Below are 16,654 nucleotides of genomic sequence, written 5' to 3' on the forward strand. Positions count from 1 at the left end.
ATTGAAAAGGGTACAAATCATTATTGTTTTAGACATAACTCTTTTTTTTTTCTTTTTTCATTTTTGGTTTGTCAAGACAGGGTTTGTCTGTAGGCCTGGCTGTCCTGGAACTGGCTCTGTAGACCAGGCTGGCCTTGAACTCAGGGATCCTCCTGTCTCTGCCTCCTAAGTGCTGGGATTAAAGATGTGCAGTACCACACCTGGCTTAGAGATAACTGTTTTTCTTTTAAAAGTCTAAATGTCTGAGTTTTGCTTTTCTAGTTTTCAGATAGAATGATAGAGCTGTAGCTCATGTGTCTCTGTTATATGTATGCCTTTATATTGTTGCCATAAAATGAGTTCTTATCTGATCATTGCATGTTAAATGTAGCATCATAGCATCATAGATGGCTCTCTGTAACTCAGAAGCAAACATCCTAATTTCCTGACCAAGATCCTCAGAGTATTCTGAGCTTGCCTTCCTCTCATCAAGATCCATGTGCTTCCTATTTGAAATAACATCTTCCCTTCCTTTTGTGATGGACAAATATTTTATCTCTATAGAAGACCGAGTCAGCATAGGAAAGTGCCTGTAGGAATATGTATAGGCTGAGATACTTATTTTTTACTTATTTGTTTGTTTGTTTATTTATTTATTATATATAAGTACACTGTAGCTGTCTTCAGACACTCCAGAAGAGGGCGTCAGATCTTGTTACAGATGGTTGTGAGCCACCATGTGGTTGCTGGGATTTGAACTCCGGACCTTCGGAAGAGCAGTCGGGTGCTCTTACCCACTGAGCCATCTCACCAGCCCGGCTGAGATACTTCTAAGCACATCATAGATGGCACACAGTGGGTGCCTTTCCTCCAGCTAGGCTCTGGGACTGCTCACTCAGCACTGTGTTCAGTTGTGTCCCTGGGACATGAGCAAACAGAATTGGCTGTTAGGTCTCATCCGCCATTTTCCTGATGCTGGGAACCAGGCTCTAGATGTCATAATATGAAGGTGAACAGCCGTGCTGCTTTTCTGTCAGAGTGCCTGCATCAAAAAGACCAAGGTCACTCCTCCCTGATGGCCAGGTTAGATTCATCTGTGGCCCCAGAGTAGAAACAACCTTGTATGTCTCTAAATCATTTTCTGCCTTCAGTGCTGTTTAAAACAAAACAAAATATAAATCTGTGAGACTTAAAGACCATTTTAGTAAGTTGTGTAAATGGCTATTGGATCATGTAGTTGCAGACAGATGTGAGCTGCCATGTGGGTGCTTGGGACTTGAACTCCAGTCCTCTGGGAGAGCTCAGAACCATGGAGCTATCTCTCCAGCCTGGAATTTGCTTCTATAATTAATTTTTCAGAGCAAAGTGAGGGTCTATGGCTAGTTATGAACAGATACTTTGTAACATCTGTTTTATATATGTGTGATGTCTGTGGGTGTGCACATGTCACAGTGTGGTAGTGGAGGCCAGAGGGACAACTTATGGAAGTTGGCTCTCTTCCCCAACCATATGACTCCCTGGGATGGAACTCAGATCATCAGTATCAGCAACAGGGTGCTTTTCCCTACTGAGCCATCTTGCCAGCCGTGTAACGAATACTTCTGCAACCGTTATAAACACTACCCTGAAAGTCTGACACTCCAACATTATACTCTCACAACTTAATTTACACTAATTTGGGGCTTTTTGTTTGCTTTGTAACACTACTTATTTATTTCACATATAGCCACCAGGGTATACAGAAAAAGGCTAAGAGTGTGCCGTGAAACACCTGTCATTGGCTTTTTGGGGGCTTTGGTGGCTTTTTGTTTGCTTGGTTTGGTTTTGTTTTGAGACAGGGTCTCTCTATGTAGCTCTGACCTGGAATTTGCTCTATAGACCAGGCTAGACTCAACTCACAGAGATCCTCCTACGTCTGTCTCCCCTTGCTAGGATTAAATGTGTGTGCTACAATTGCCTGCCCCCTATGTGATGTGCAAGTGTTAACTTTATCTACTGGTTTGGGGGGACTTCACCTAGCACTGTGTGTCAGATGCTCAAGTGTGTGAGGTTTATTCTAGTCTCTGAGGGAAGAACAGCTCATGTGATCTTTTGAGTTGCAAGATATGTACCCCATACCTTGAGAATAAATAGATTTCAGTAGCTTTAGGGAGGAAAGATGTGTTTCCTTTGTCGGATGAGAAGTCCAGCAAGGCTCCTCACTTTCTCGGTACTAAGATCACAATACCAGTTCATAGTGGAGCTGAGATGAGAGGGCTGCAGGGCGAGCCCTGGCTTCTTACTGACTCCTCAGTTCTGAAGACCTTATTACTAACTTAGCAACAATATTAGCCCCAGAAGTGTGTCTGCTTTGCCCGTCTTGTTAAATATAAGCTCTTTTAGGTTTTTCTTTTGTAAGTATAAAATATATGAAATATGGAGCTTGCCTTTAGCTTTTTTTTCATAAGAAAATGATTGTGGGCACAGCCTGCCACTTAAGTGACCCCAAAAATTCCACCAGAGAACTCCTACAACTGATAGGAAACTTCAGCAAAGTAGCTGGATATAAAATTAACTCAAACAAATCAGCTTTCCTCTACTCAAAGGATAAACGGGGTGAGAAAGAAAATAGGGAAACAACATCCTTCAATAATTACATTTCCTTCTTCCCCTTCTCCCCTCTCTCAACTGCCCCATTTACCCCTCCCCTCTTTCCTTCAAATTCTTAATTACCATATCGGACTTTGGTATGTTGTGGCCCAGCCTGTTGTACAATTACATTTCACCTTATTAAACAAAACTCATGTTAATCATGATGGTATTATTTGCTCATTAACTTCATCACTTAATGTTTCCACAAGGTTGTAGTAGAGGAAACCCAACAGTCAATTCTCAGCTTATGCTGGCCAGTGAAAAATGCCCCAAGCTCTTCCAGCAAACCGATGGTCTTATGTCTTATCATTGACACCCGTGTCGAAAATTACCAGTCTCTCTAACAACTCGACAAAGCCTGCCCAGAATTCTTTAGTCTCCTTTCTTTCCTCTTCTCTTCCTCCAATATGGGCAAAACTTCCCTTAACTACTTTCAGCAGGAATTACAGGAGCAGTTCTGTTCTGGAAAACTATGATTATTGCCTCCGAAGCTTGTCGTTCTGAACATAGAGTTACAGTAGGAACTTGACAGTCATATTTCAGGCTGTGAGACTAGAGAAGGCCATCTGAAAGCTTCAGATAACCAAGTGGTTCTGTAATGAGTTGGAAGACTTGCTTCACTTCCTGGTGTGCTCTGAACTTTGAGTATTCCCACTAAGTGTAGGTTTGATGCTCATCCTCTCTGACTGTGAGCGTCCTTTATAGAAAATGATTTCTAGTCTGGTTATAAGAAGTGGCTGGCATTTCCATTGCTGTTGACATTTAACCCCCGATGGCAACAGTGCCCCCAAGCCTGACTGGATGGTCCCCTTTATTTTCTGAGGCCTCTGCCCATGCCCCTCCCTGTATACTGTGGCAGAGTTGGTTCATATGAGCTGGCCCATCCTACTTCTAATGTAAAGAAACATGAATGGGGCAAAGAGACCAAGAAAGCTCCATGTTAGCATTGCCTTGGATAGCGAACAAGCGTTAAAGCTTCAAGCAAATGACTTCTGTAGATATAATGGAGATACACGCCTTATGTTAGGTGATCTGAGAACTAGTCCCAACTGTGGGACTCTGTACTTGATGAAGTCCCTCTCCCTGAATGGCACTGTGATAATTAGATAGCCTGATAGTTGGGCACGCTCGGAAGGCGCAACGAGAACCACTCCAGTCTGTGCTGTACCTTCGACTATTCTTTTCTCATTTCTTCCCTTTTTGTTGTTTATGATGTACAGGATCTCACTCTGTAGCCTAGGCTGGCCTCAGATTCACAGCAATCCTCCTGCCTCAGCCTCCTGAGTGCCAGGACGACAGGTGTGAGCAACTTCCTATAACAGTGAGATTAGTGAGTGCACCAGTGAGCTTCTTAAAACCGTATCCTGTGTCCCGACTCTCCAGTCACTCACTTGGCAAGAACACAGTATTCCCCTTGAAAGCAGCTCATCAATGCCCACAAGATGGACTAGCAGCAGCGTTTTAATAAAGGGAGCATACTTTTAATGTAATTAGTAGTGTTTGAGAAACACATGAAGAATTTTATCTTTGAGGGAGGAAAAACAAATCAGCTGTCCTATTTAATGGAGAAGCTAAACTCTCCAGTAAAAAGTAACGGACCAGACCTGAGATTCCCTTCTCACTGACTCCTCTTTTACAGTGCAGGCTCTTACATGATGCCAAGCATGAAATGTGAATGATACGTTAAATGAGGGCCACTGTGAAAAGTGAAGAAGGCAAGAAGGTTACTCTCAAAGGTAGTCGCAAAGTCAGAATCAGAATAGTAGCTTATTCATAGCTGATGTTTGGAGGTCAGAGGGAAATCCAGCAAATATCAACAGTGTCACCTAGAGAGTCTCGCATCTCTTGGGGAATTTAATTTATATTAATGAGCAGTGAGACCTGCTTAGAGCTTGCTCAGTGATTGCTCCGGTGTCAGATTTTAATGATCTTACTTCATGAAAAGGATTTAAATGAATTATCCTGAAAGAAAACCTGACAAGACACTGATTCTTCATTGTGAGGCTTCTATTACCCTGCCCTCCTGCCTAACCATAATTGCATATCAGGATTTTTTTTTTTTGAGAGCTCGCCTTACCATGTTGATAACCTGCTGTCAGTGTAGCCTAGGAAATTGCTTGCTGTGTAGGCCAGGTTGGCTTTGAACATGTGATCCTTCTGCCACAGTCTCTGGAGTGCAAGGATTACAGGCGAGCACCTCCATGTGGGGCCCCCACCTCAGCAGACCTCATGAAGACCTGCATTTGAGTGGTAGTGATGTTGCTTGCTAGCTACTATCTATGAGTGCTCACTGTGGACTGGGCTCTCTGTGAGGTGGTGGTCTCAAATTCTAACTTAGCAAGTTTACGGAATTACAGGCGTGGAGAGGGAGACTCTGAAACATTAATTAACATGTTGCAGGTTGTATTAAATAGTGGGCCAGAATGGTAAGTCTGTTAGGCTCCCAAGTCCACTGTTTTCCACTCTAGCAATCTCAGGGTGTTTGCTTTGCTCGTCTGACTTTGCGGTATTTATAGAACTTCCCCTTGATCTAGCACCAAACTCCAGATGCTGTGCTTGGGGTTTTATTTTGCAAGCCTACTTAGTAGATGGTGCCAGTTCTATTTATAAATGAGAAACGAGGGGTAGAGGAGTAAACCCCACTAGCCCCAGTGCCACATAGGAGCTGACAGAGCTGGGACCCACTTCTAGACCTGCCCAGCCTAGAAGACAGGCCCCGCAGCAAGGGAGCCATCTTCCTGGAGTGGGTGTGTGTGTGTGTGTGTGGGGGGGGGTCAGAGTGGGAACACAGCTGAAGCCGATGATCTCTTCCTTCTGGAATCTATCAGTATCAAGCAGTTGAGTGGTGAGAGTCGGGGTCCTAGAGCCCCTTCCCTATCCATGCCTGGCTGTTGACGGGTTCCTTCTTGTACAGACCCCATTGAGGGATTCGTAGTGATTGTAAGGTCATGATTGCAGTGAATGTGTCTTGTCTAGGAGAGAGCAGCTCATGGCCTTTTGTATTGCCTTACTTTCTTTCCACGCTGTCCTTCGCAACATTCTTCAGACCTTTGAGGGGATGGGATACATATCTTGGTTAGTGCTGAGACTAACCTGTCGCTTACTCTCAGCGCCTCACACAGACGTGAGATTCTGTATTTGCCAGTGTTGGAAAGAGGAGCTACTCTGATTAAAGCTGAGAGTTAGTGAGTATAAACACGAATTCTTAGAAGACTCTTTAGTACACGTCTGCTTAACTAAATAGTGCAAATAGTGTTCTGTTCTCCTCTAGGGCCTGTGACCAAAGAGTTAATATTCTTTCTCTCTTTTTTATCTTAATTATGGGTATGAGTGTTTGCCTGCATGTATGACTGTGTACCACACATATGCCTGGTGTCCACAGAGGTTCAAGAGGGCATGGGATCACCTAGAACTGGAGTTACAAACGGTTGTGAGCCGCCATAGGGGTGCTAGTAACTGAATCTGGATCCTCTGGAAGAGCAGGAAGTGTTCTTCACTGCTGAGCTGTCTCTCCAGCCTTGCGAGGACTTAACATTATAATGAGAGAGACAATACTTCAACAGAAATTATTGCACTCCATTAAATATAAGTATATGATGTTATTTATTACATACATGGAAATATATGGATGTTTATATCTCAATTATATCATCTGCCTGTCTATCTATCTGTATACCCAACTTTCTAGTCAGTAGGATCTTATTTCTATTTTTGCCTCATGTTGAAGGGAATACAGAAATTACCTTGATGATCCTACTTTGGTTAATATCACTGTGCAAATGTCACAGAAGCAATGAATGATGATGGTCTTTGTATGGTCTTTGGTGACATTACTCCAGGTAATACCAAGCACTAAGCTGTGGCTCAGCTGTACAGTAAAAAATTAAGCTGCAAAGTAACTCTACAAGAATAATTGGTATTTTTTGTTGGTAGTTTTTTGTTTGTTTGCGGAGGTTTTGTTTTTGTTGTTGTTGTTTAAGACAGTTTCTCTGTGTATCCTTCGCTGTTGTAAAACTTGCTCTGTAGAGCAGGCTGGCCTCAAACTCGGAGATCCGCCTGCCTCTGCCTCCCAAGCGCTGGGATTAAAGGTGTGCGCCACCACTGCCTGGCTTGATATTCTTACAATTGGTTAGCAAGGAGAAAATGAATGTGAAACAATTATTGGTATAACCTTTATAGATATTGACAAAGAAGAAAATACATTAGAAGTTTCATAGCTGTTTGGGGGCAGAAGGATTGTAGTTGGACTTGACTTCCTTTTTAATTTGTTTCTGTATTTATACGTTCCAATATTAACACGTATTGCTTTTATGTCAGGAAAGAAACACAAGTGATTGAACATCAGCCTTAACTTTCTTAGACACTGTGTACTCACTCTTAAGCAAGATACAAAGCTGCCTCTATTTCCACAGTAACTTAGCATGGAAACCCTGCAGTCAGGATCCCTGCCTTTGGAAGAGGACGGCCGGGCCCCATGCCCTGACTTGCATGAGCTGTGCAGGGGTTACTGCATTACTTACCGGGTGGGTACACATATGGTACAGGCCCCGTGTGGCAGGCAGAGTACAAAATGGGAGTGATTCAAAGATTCTCTTTGTAAGTCTCTGGAATAGAACTCAGGTTGTCAGACTTGGCAGCAAATCCCTTTACTCTCTGAGCCTTCCAAATCAACAAAAGTGTGTGTGTGTGTGTGTGTGTGTGTGTGTGTGTGTGTGTGGGAGGCTGCCTGCAAAAACCTCATCAGCTTTCTTAAAGTACCCTCAAAGTTTGTAGGAAAACTGGACCTTGTTTTCACTGTATAATGATAGGATCTCTAGAGCATTAAAAATTAATATTTTCTAGTTAATTGACATAAAATGTTTGCTCCCTAGGGAAGGGTGGGTGGCCATGAATAGATTGGAGTTTGTCTATAGCGGATGATCCACTCCTTGCCTGCCTTCTGCTATGGAGAGTGGATGCTATGTGGTACCCACCACTCTAAACCATCTCCTAGTGTGGCTTCCTGGCCAGCTGCACCAGCATCAGCATCCCCGGGACACTGTAGATTCTGGTTTGCAAAAGGAAGGGCTGTGGTATTTCATAGGTTCTTGAAATGAAAACTAAATAACAAATAAGGCTTAGATGGGGCAAAAGGTCACCATGCAGGTGATTCCCATGGTCCTAAAAGTTGAGGACAGTGCTGTTCCCTATGAGGGGATGCTAGCCTGTGACGTCACGACAAATCCTCGCTTTTCTTCAATTCATTCAGTTTTTCCTGTAAGCTCAGTATTCGGGAGGATATTTGATAGCTTTCTGGGCTTTTCCTGATCTTTGCAATAACTAGCAGAGGTTCAGAAGTTACTAAAGCACGGGCAATGGACATGAACATTCAGGTTTAAAGTCACCATTTGTATGCTACACTTTAGAAGCAGGGTCAGAAATAGAATGAGCTCTTCAGAATCTGCTATCAGATCTCTGTCCTGGCTTCAAAATGGCGAACTGTGGAAAGTGGCTCATGGGGGGGCTACATATTGACCTTTCTGTTCTGTGTTTATTTCGTTATTCAGTAAGTAACTTACACTTGTGGTTTATAATTTTGCATTTCGTTGTGGTTTATATTTGGTTCTAGGATTCTAGAATGCAAAACTTAGGGCTCTTGTGAGTGTAGAAAACCAAGGCCATTTCTCAGCAACTTTTGAAGAAAACCTTTTTTTTTTTTAACCTTCAGAAACCCTAAAATGAGTTGTTTTGAGATATCTGAAGGTTTTCTTTTCTTTTAAAAGAACGTTTATTTTTTAGTATCTGTGAGTGGAATGAAGGTGAACAACCAGATCACTCGTGGTGTTTGGAAGCAAACCATTGAGATTGAGCACAGCATATTAAGTAAAGTAGACACCAAAGCGTCTTAAGGTCGACACTCATAGCTAAGACGGAACGGAGCAAGCGAAGATTGTCTAGAAATCGAAAACCCACCAGCTGAAGCCACTTATCAGCTTACTCCATTTTCTTGCACAAAATGAACAGGTCAGTTTATGTACATAAGAACAAAGTGTTTCCAGGTGTGGTGGTGCTCACCTTTGAGCCCAGCACTGGGGAGCAGAGGCAGAAACAGATCTGTGTGAGCTCCAGGTCAGCCTGGTCTACACTGAGTTCCAGGCTAGCCTGGTTCTGGTGTACACATCAAGACCCTGTCTCAAAACAAAACAAATGACCTTGTTCTGAGAGAGTTGAACCCCAGGAGACCAAACTTAACAACAGCAGCAACACAGGGCTAATTACAGTATCACCAAGGTGTGTGCTTTCTCCATTTGAAATGGTTCTGCATTTTAGAACTGAGTTGCTTTGCTCTCTGAAGGACAGAGGCTGACAAAAGAAAGGTGCTAATAATATTTTAATCACCATACATTTTCAAGTAAATTTATCTTCAACTCTTATATTTTATGTATATGAGTACACTGTTGCTGTCTTTAGACACACCAGATATCTTCAACTCTTATTTGACATATAAAGTCTGGCCTCTAACCTTTCTTTAAGAATTGCAATTCTCAGCCTTACCTCACCTTTGAATCTACCTTTTCAATTTTATTTTTAAAATAATTTCATTAAACTAGGAAGTAGGAATTGGGGAATTTTTTTCCTTCTTTCTTCCTTCCTTCCTCTTTCTTTGCTTCTTTTTGTTTTGTTGGTGGTGGTGTTTTGTTTGTTTGGTTGGTTTTTGGTTTTTATTTTGTTTTGTTTTGTTTTAATTTAGGGTCTCACTGTATAGCTCAGGCTGACTTAGAACACATTCTGTAGCCCAGACTGCCCTCAAATTCTGCATCATCCTTAGGCCTCAGCTTCTGAATACTGGATTTCAGTGTGTACCAGGCTTGGCCTAGCTGTTTTAACAACACAAACCTCTTCAACTCGCCTTGATTGTTTTCTGTTGTTTCAAGTAAAGATACTTAGCCTACTGTTCATCCTTTAGAAGTCTGTCCTAGACTGTGAAGCCCAGAAACCATTGATCATTTCAACAGGGTTTGTTTAGAGAACATCATGATGTTGAGCACAAGATGTTGAGCAAGGTGCTAGCTTGGTATTCTAGAACCATTTCTTCCTATGCTTTTGTTCCATTGCAGGTTGAGGCCCATGGTTTTGGTGCTAATCAGACATGAAATGAATTTTATGACAGTAACATCATCATTATCATTTATACAGAGCTTGAAGGCTAAAGCGTTGGCTTATGTGTTAAGAACACTGACTGTTCTTACAGTGGTCCCAGGTGCAGTTTCTAGTACCCTTGGATTCTGGCTAACAACCATCTCTAACTGGAGTTCCCAGGATTTTAACCTCTTTCTAGCCTTTGCAGGCAATCGTATACATAACCCACAAACACGCGTGCAGGGTATCTGTTTGTCTCTCTGTCTTCATGGCAATACTGTTGCAGGAAGGATATCATTTTAGATGGGAGAAGGGAAGCTTAGAGAAATGAGTAACTTGCTTATTGTCACAGATAGGGAATGATGGCTCTGGAATTTAAACCTTAGTCTGTTAGGCTTGACTGCCCAGGCTTTTATGCATCGTGGATACTTCAAGAGATTCTTTATGGTGCCCCCAAACAGGCAAACAAACAAACAAACCTGGTGGTGGGAGAAACAGTATACAGAGCTTAACAGAGGGATTACCATGTGACGTGTGCTCACATCCTTAAAAAGAGACGATTGGAGAACACGGTCTTAATCACACACTATGGGGGCGGAGCTTATTCGAACCCCAGCTTGCCTATGCTCAGAGTAAGGCTGTTTCCATCCCTCTGGGGCTTTGTAAAGATGTGACAAAATTAAAGATAAACAGAGGAGGATTGGGCCAAGCACGTCATCATTAACTTTAGTCCATTTACCTTCATTTAACAAGCTTTTCATTGCTGCTACAAGAGTTTTACAAGTGAAGACAATTATAAAAGCCCAAGAGTAATGAAGCAATCTATGTTCAAGAACTGATGGTAACACCATTTCAAACCTTCATGCAGTTTTTATGGTATGTTTTTAAATGTACCTCATTTCTCTTAAATGACAATATAGCGTGTTTGCCTCTTGGGTAGAAGACTATTTCTGTCAGTTGCTAAGATCTAATGTCTTTGTCATAAACTATCCCACTACATTCCTTTCTCAATTATTGTCACTGTGTCTAGCGAATGACTTTATGGATGTGTGGCAGAGTTAAGGACAATAGTAGTGCACCCTGGACTAGCAACAAGGGGAACCTGTTAGGCCCAAGCCAGAAGAAGCACTCGGAAAGGGAAGGAATCAAGTTAGTTGCTAGAAACCAGGAAGAGCTGAAGCCAGGAGAGAAGACAGACTCAGCTGGAACAGGGACTGGGCCACAGCTGTGGCCCAGCAAGGAAGACTCCATGGAGAGGGACTTCACACTCCCCCTTCCTCCCTCCTCTGTCCTCTCTCCTCTTGCTTGTTGTTGGTGGTGGTGGTGGTGGTGTCAAACTCAATGAGAGTTCAGAAAGCAGAGAACTTATATGCTGGTCAGCCACTCAGGGTAAGGGCAGTGGAGGAGTAGAGAATAATTTTAGGAGGGCAGAGGAGGATTCCTAAAGGAAATTTTGTGTTTGATATGAATCTGTGCAAGCGTGTCTATCGTGATTGTGATTTGGGTCTTAAGTTCAGCCCCGAGACTCGTGTGTCGAAGGCTCAGTCTCTCGCTCATGGTCCTGTGGGGGCAAGAGCTGCAGGCTGAGTCACCTTTACTGTGAATGTTTGATCATAATTCCTGGGGAGGAATATGGATCCGTGTTACATTGGCAGTGATGTGGATGCAATGCTGGCCCCAAGTAATTTGTTAGATAATTATTTACCTATTTCCTTGAATCCTATTTTACAAATACTCAGACTTGAAGGAAAACATCTGCATGGGAAAAGACTCTAATCTCTGCCATGGCGTGTTCCTTTCTTTCCCTTTCCCTTTCCCTTTCCCTTTCCCTTTCCCTTTCCCTTTCCCTTTCCCTTTCCCTTTCCCTTTCCATTTCCTTCTCTCTCTCTCTCTCTCTCTCTCTCTCTCTCTCTCTCGTTTTATATTTAGAAACATTATACAGAAGGAAACACTGTTACAAATTCCCCAGATATTTAGAGAGGCTTGTGTACTCATCGTGGCAGAGATGGACGGCATACGGTGCTCTGTGGGCAGTTAACACACAGTCACTTAACAATAGACAGCATCTTGTAATTGTCTGTGGTTCGGACAGTGGTGCAGGCATGCAGGAAGTGACCCGAGGGGTGCTACTGTTCAAGATGAGCCTTGACTTTAACTACCACACTACTGGTAAAAAGGGGAGCAACCCTTTGAGGCTTAGGGAATGTTATACACAAAGTACAACTGAATTAAAATACAAACCCAAAGAGAGGGCAGAGGATGGCTAAGGGGAACCTTGGTGTGGATGACCAGGCGTAGTGCAATGGCCAGCGAAGGAGGTGATGGAGGTTGGCTTTGAGAAGGGGCTCAGCTGTCAGTCATGCTCCTGAGGACTTCACTAAGAACTTTGTTTTCCTACATAGCTTATAAAGAGTCTCTTGAGAAGAGAGGCAAATACTTGTGTCGTAAGGGATAAACTTGTTGAAGAGGACGATGCAGAAGGGCCTTTGGCAATATTGTAGGGGTGATGAGGGCATCGGGGAGAAGGAGGGGTAACTGCTAAAAGATGCTACCACTAACTGAGAGGCAATACAGAGAGGAGATCTGATCTTGGAAGAAAGTTTAAAAGTTCAGTTTTAAACTAATCGAATTTGAGGTTATTAGAACTTTTGTCACATATAGGTGATTATTTTAATCAGGAATGCAAGAAGTTGTCTGGGTCTTAGAACAGGAATCCAAAACAGACACGTCCACCTGAAGGTAGTTTTTTGAAGCCAGGAAGTAGGATTTGCTAGTGAATGTGTCCCCAGGAAGGGAAGCACAGGAGAAGCCATTATGACCACAAAACCCACCAGGGGGCGACAGTTGGGGCTGTGTTGCCTCTACTGCCTTCTGTGATGGACTCTCCCCAGCTACCAGGGCTTCAAGTTCATGGTAAACTTGATACAGCACTACTTTGAGATATGGATCATCTGTCAGCCAGGCTCTTGAACTTGTGCCCATGTAGGTCCTCAGTCTTGTGATCTTTGTTCTGCGGCTTGTGTGGTGGACCCAATGGCTTGGCCAGTGTGCGCTACCACAATGTGCGTTGGGCCTTCCCAAAGGCACTAGCCACACATACCTATCCGGACACTAACTTAAACAGCGAGAGATCACAGACATGAACATCTGTTGGAAAGGACCATCTACCAGGGTCCCTCTGGAAATGCACTCAGGGAACAGACTGCATACCCGTACAGAGAAGGCTGCTCTTTGCCACCGTGGTGCACTGAACCAAAGGTAATTTTTAAAGCTCTGAGGATAAATGAGCTCTTTTCCATGCAGGGAGCTCAGAGTGAGAAAGAGGGCCAAAGCAAGAACCATTTAAGGAGAAGTTGTATAAAAGGCCGTAAAGAAAATAGAGATCAAAGAGCTAAGAGGAAAATCAGGACTGTAGTCCTCATAGAAGCTAACGAGGTTTTGAGAAGTCAACAGTAGAGCTGTGTTTAAGCAACTTAAGAACTGTGTTTATAGCAACTTGTAAATTAGTCCCCCTGCAGGAACTTTAAATTCTGTTTTTGTGGGTGGGTTGGAGAGGCCACAATGTTTACAGGAGTTACTCTGAACCTCCTGAGATTCTGAAGGCAAATTCGTGGAGCCAAGGCAATGCTGCCTGCCAGTCAATGCCCTGGAGTCCTAGGAAGAGGACTGATGCTGGGGCTAAAGGATCCCTGGTGTGCTGTGATGGGCCTTGTCACAGAGTGTCACACCCTGTCAGCAGTAGTAACCATTTGTCTCTTCAAGTCAAGAGTGGTAAAAAAAAAACTGGCTACTCTTTCAAAACATTGAACCAGTGAGGTGTGAGGCAGGGGAATAGCTTGGTGACAGAGTGCAAAAGGCCCTGGGCTTGATCCCTAGCACCACCAAAAGCAACAAGAAAAACCCACTGTAAGTATGGCCACAACAATAAGTGTTACTACAGTTTCTCAATTTAAACATGCATTCAGAGGTGAGACTTCTTATCATTTTTATGGCTTTTGTTATTTTTAAAAGTAAATTATTTTCTAAGTATTTAATCGTAAGTGTGTATATTTTTAAATAACTTCTTGACAACTGCATATGCTAAGTGACTTTTTATGGAGTTGTAGTTTTTGTGATTATATATTTTCAGAAAAAAAAATGAGAAGTGTTTATTTGTATGTTTCTTCATGAGTTCAAGTGTCTGCAGAGGCCAGAAGTGGCCGTTAGATCCCCTAGAGCTGGAGTTATAAGCACTTGTGAGCCTCCTGATGTGGGTGCTGGGAACCGAACCCCAGTCTACTGCAAGAGCAGCAAGTGCTCGTTAACTGTGGAGTTAATCTCTTCAACTGGAAAAGAGGTATTTTTAAATGTGGTAGTTTGTTTGCAGGCTGTAACTGGCCATTAAATTGATATATACTGTGGCAAGTTATTTCTTTTGAAACTAAAAGCAAACTTTCTCAATCTCATTCAAGAACTGAGATTTGGAAATACCGTTGTGGGATAGTTGCTTGTCCTTGTGGCAGAACACCAGGCAGAAGCAACTTGAGAGAGGCTTTGGGGCTCTGAGCTGGGGGCCCTGTCCGTCAAGGCATGGCAGGTGCAGTGGCCTGGCCCAGGGCCATGGGAACTTGCAAATCTAGAAGCAGAGACTTTCAGAAGCCAGAGCTGGGCTCTTACCATCAGAGGCCTACTAAGCCACCCATCTCTTTCCAAGCAGCATGAGCAGCTGGGGTAAGATATTCAAACGCACAAGCCGGTGTGGACGTTTTACATAAAACCATAACACTGCTCCTGTATGTCTCATAACACTGGCTTTTTCTATCCTATTAAAAGATTAAAGTACACGACCGAGTAGAACAAGTTAGCATCTATTCCCTGTGCTGAGAGAGCACTTGATCTTCACATCGCTTTGTGAACAACTTGGAATGTATTGACCTTAGTACAGTGATCCCCTTCCAAAACCAATGGCTTCATCCTGGTGTCAGATTTGTACGACTACAAGTAAGAAATCTTGCTAAAAAAATAATACTGTAGAGTAGACACGGCTGTCAGAGTGACGAGACCTAGAATAGATTATGTGTCTTGGATGTAGAGCTTGAAAAATGACCAAGCAGGACCCAAAACCTTACCCACAGCCATCAAACACTGCCAAAGGCTTTGCAGAGAATCCTGTAGGCTGGCCTTACATCTGTGCATCTCTGTGGTTGCTGGACTGATCCTAAAGCCCTCTGGGACCTAGCTCTACTAGGCTGACTTGAGCTACTTGTAAGTCCTTCTCCATCCTTCTGATTGATGGGGTAGACGTTAAGTGTCCTTGGGCCCCTTTGCTAGGTCCAGCCCTCCATTTTTTATTCCTGAATTCCTGACAAATCTTTAGCATTGCTCTCTAGCCTTCACCAGACTTGTTACATGTTGGAGGATTAGCTTAGATGTTAACTAGACCTGCATCAACTTGTGTAGAGGGAATCCAGAAGACATATGTAGAATGGACCCAAGCTCTCTAGCCATTCCTTTACTAACGTGTGGAACATTGTTGTTAATCCTATAGCAGACCCAATTATTCTGCTTCCAGAGTGTGGGGGTAGGGGCAGTTTGTATCTTTGCAGAGAATAGAGAAACTACAAGGAAAGACTTCCTTGGTTTATTTTATTAATCTGTGTTAAATGCAAAACAGCAGTGGGTGGGAAACCCTCAATGATGTTGCTAGTGGTGTTCAGAAGTTATCTGGAATTTTCAGTCAACGAAGACCCTTCCTTCCAGGGCCCAGGCTAAACCTGTTTCAGTGCTTCCTAATGTTATAATTCAGGCAGGTTGTTACCCAGAGGATCTCACTCTGCCATTCCCGAGCAAATCCGTGGCTTCATGGCTCCGTGTCTCACACAGGTCAGGAAGTAATCCATTAGGCATATTGGAGTTGCATTTACAGAGCACTTGCATAGACATTAACCCTGCCCACCATCACATGGAATGTGTTCTATGAGGAAATCCTTCAGAGGTGGTACAAAATAAGCATGTGTGTGTGTGTGTGTGTGTGTGTGTGTGTGTGTGTGTGGTGGGGTATGTGCACCTGTGCATGCAGAGGCACAAGAACGATGTCAGGTTTCATCACACTCCTCTGGTTTGTTTGTTTTTTGTTTGTTTGAGGCAGGGTCTGTCACTAAACCTGAACCTCACCTGTTGAGTAGACTGGTTGGCCTGTGTGTCCTTGGGACTCCCCCGCCTCTGCCTCTACCCCACAATCCCCAACCCCCAGTGCTGGGATTCCAGCCATGTGCCTCCACAGCTGGCTTAATTTTGGATGGGTTGTGGGATCTCTTGCTAGTACAGCAAGTATTTTGCCCAATAAGCCATCTCCTCAACTCTTTTTTTCTCCTTTTTATGTGAGACAGAGGCTTGCCATGTAGCTCAGGTTGGCCTTGAACTTATGATTCTCTTGCCTCAGCGCCCCTTCCCCCACTTCCCCAAGCTGGGATTTCAGAATTGATCTGCCTGGTTTGAACAATGATCTTCTTCTATACCTATTTGGCCATACCTACTGATGTATGCTAAAAGGCTTCTGTATAGAGAGAGCAAAGTGTTTAAAAGTATGAAAAAAAAATACCAAGAGGAGCCGGGCAGTGGTGACGCATGCCTTTAATCCTAGCTCTTGGGAGGCAGAGGCAGGTGGATTTCTGAGTTCGAGGCCAGCCTGGTCTACAGGGTGAGTTCCAGGATAGCCAGGGATACACAGAGAAACCCTGTCTCAAAAAACAAAAAACAAACAAACAAAAAACCAAGAGGAAGCTGTCGAGGGATGTTGGAGACATATTGGAGGGGCTGAAATCCCACCAGTGCCAGGACATCACTCTTGGGCATCTTAGGCCTTCTCTTAGGTTATAAAGATCCATGCTGGGAGACGTTTGTGAATACTGGTATATGTCACATAGAACCGATGGGAATTGTTGGT

At 43.4% G+C, this 16,654-nt stretch overlaps 1 protein-coding gene across 2 annotated transcripts in view; it reads left to right on the forward strand.

Moving 5' to 3' along the window:
* Ppm1l (protein phosphatase 1 (formerly 2C)-like) overlaps window positions 1-16,654 on the forward strand; it is a 243,881-nt gene that overhangs the window by 125,048 nt on the left and 102,179 nt on the right. The window lies entirely within an intron of this gene.

The sequence above is a fragment of the Mus musculus genome, chromosome 3 (genome assembly GCF_000001635.26).
Source record: "Mus musculus strain C57BL/6J chromosome 3, GRCm38.p6 C57BL/6J".
In the NCBI taxonomy this organism is placed as follows: Eukaryota; Metazoa; Chordata; class Mammalia; order Rodentia; family Muridae; genus Mus; species Mus musculus.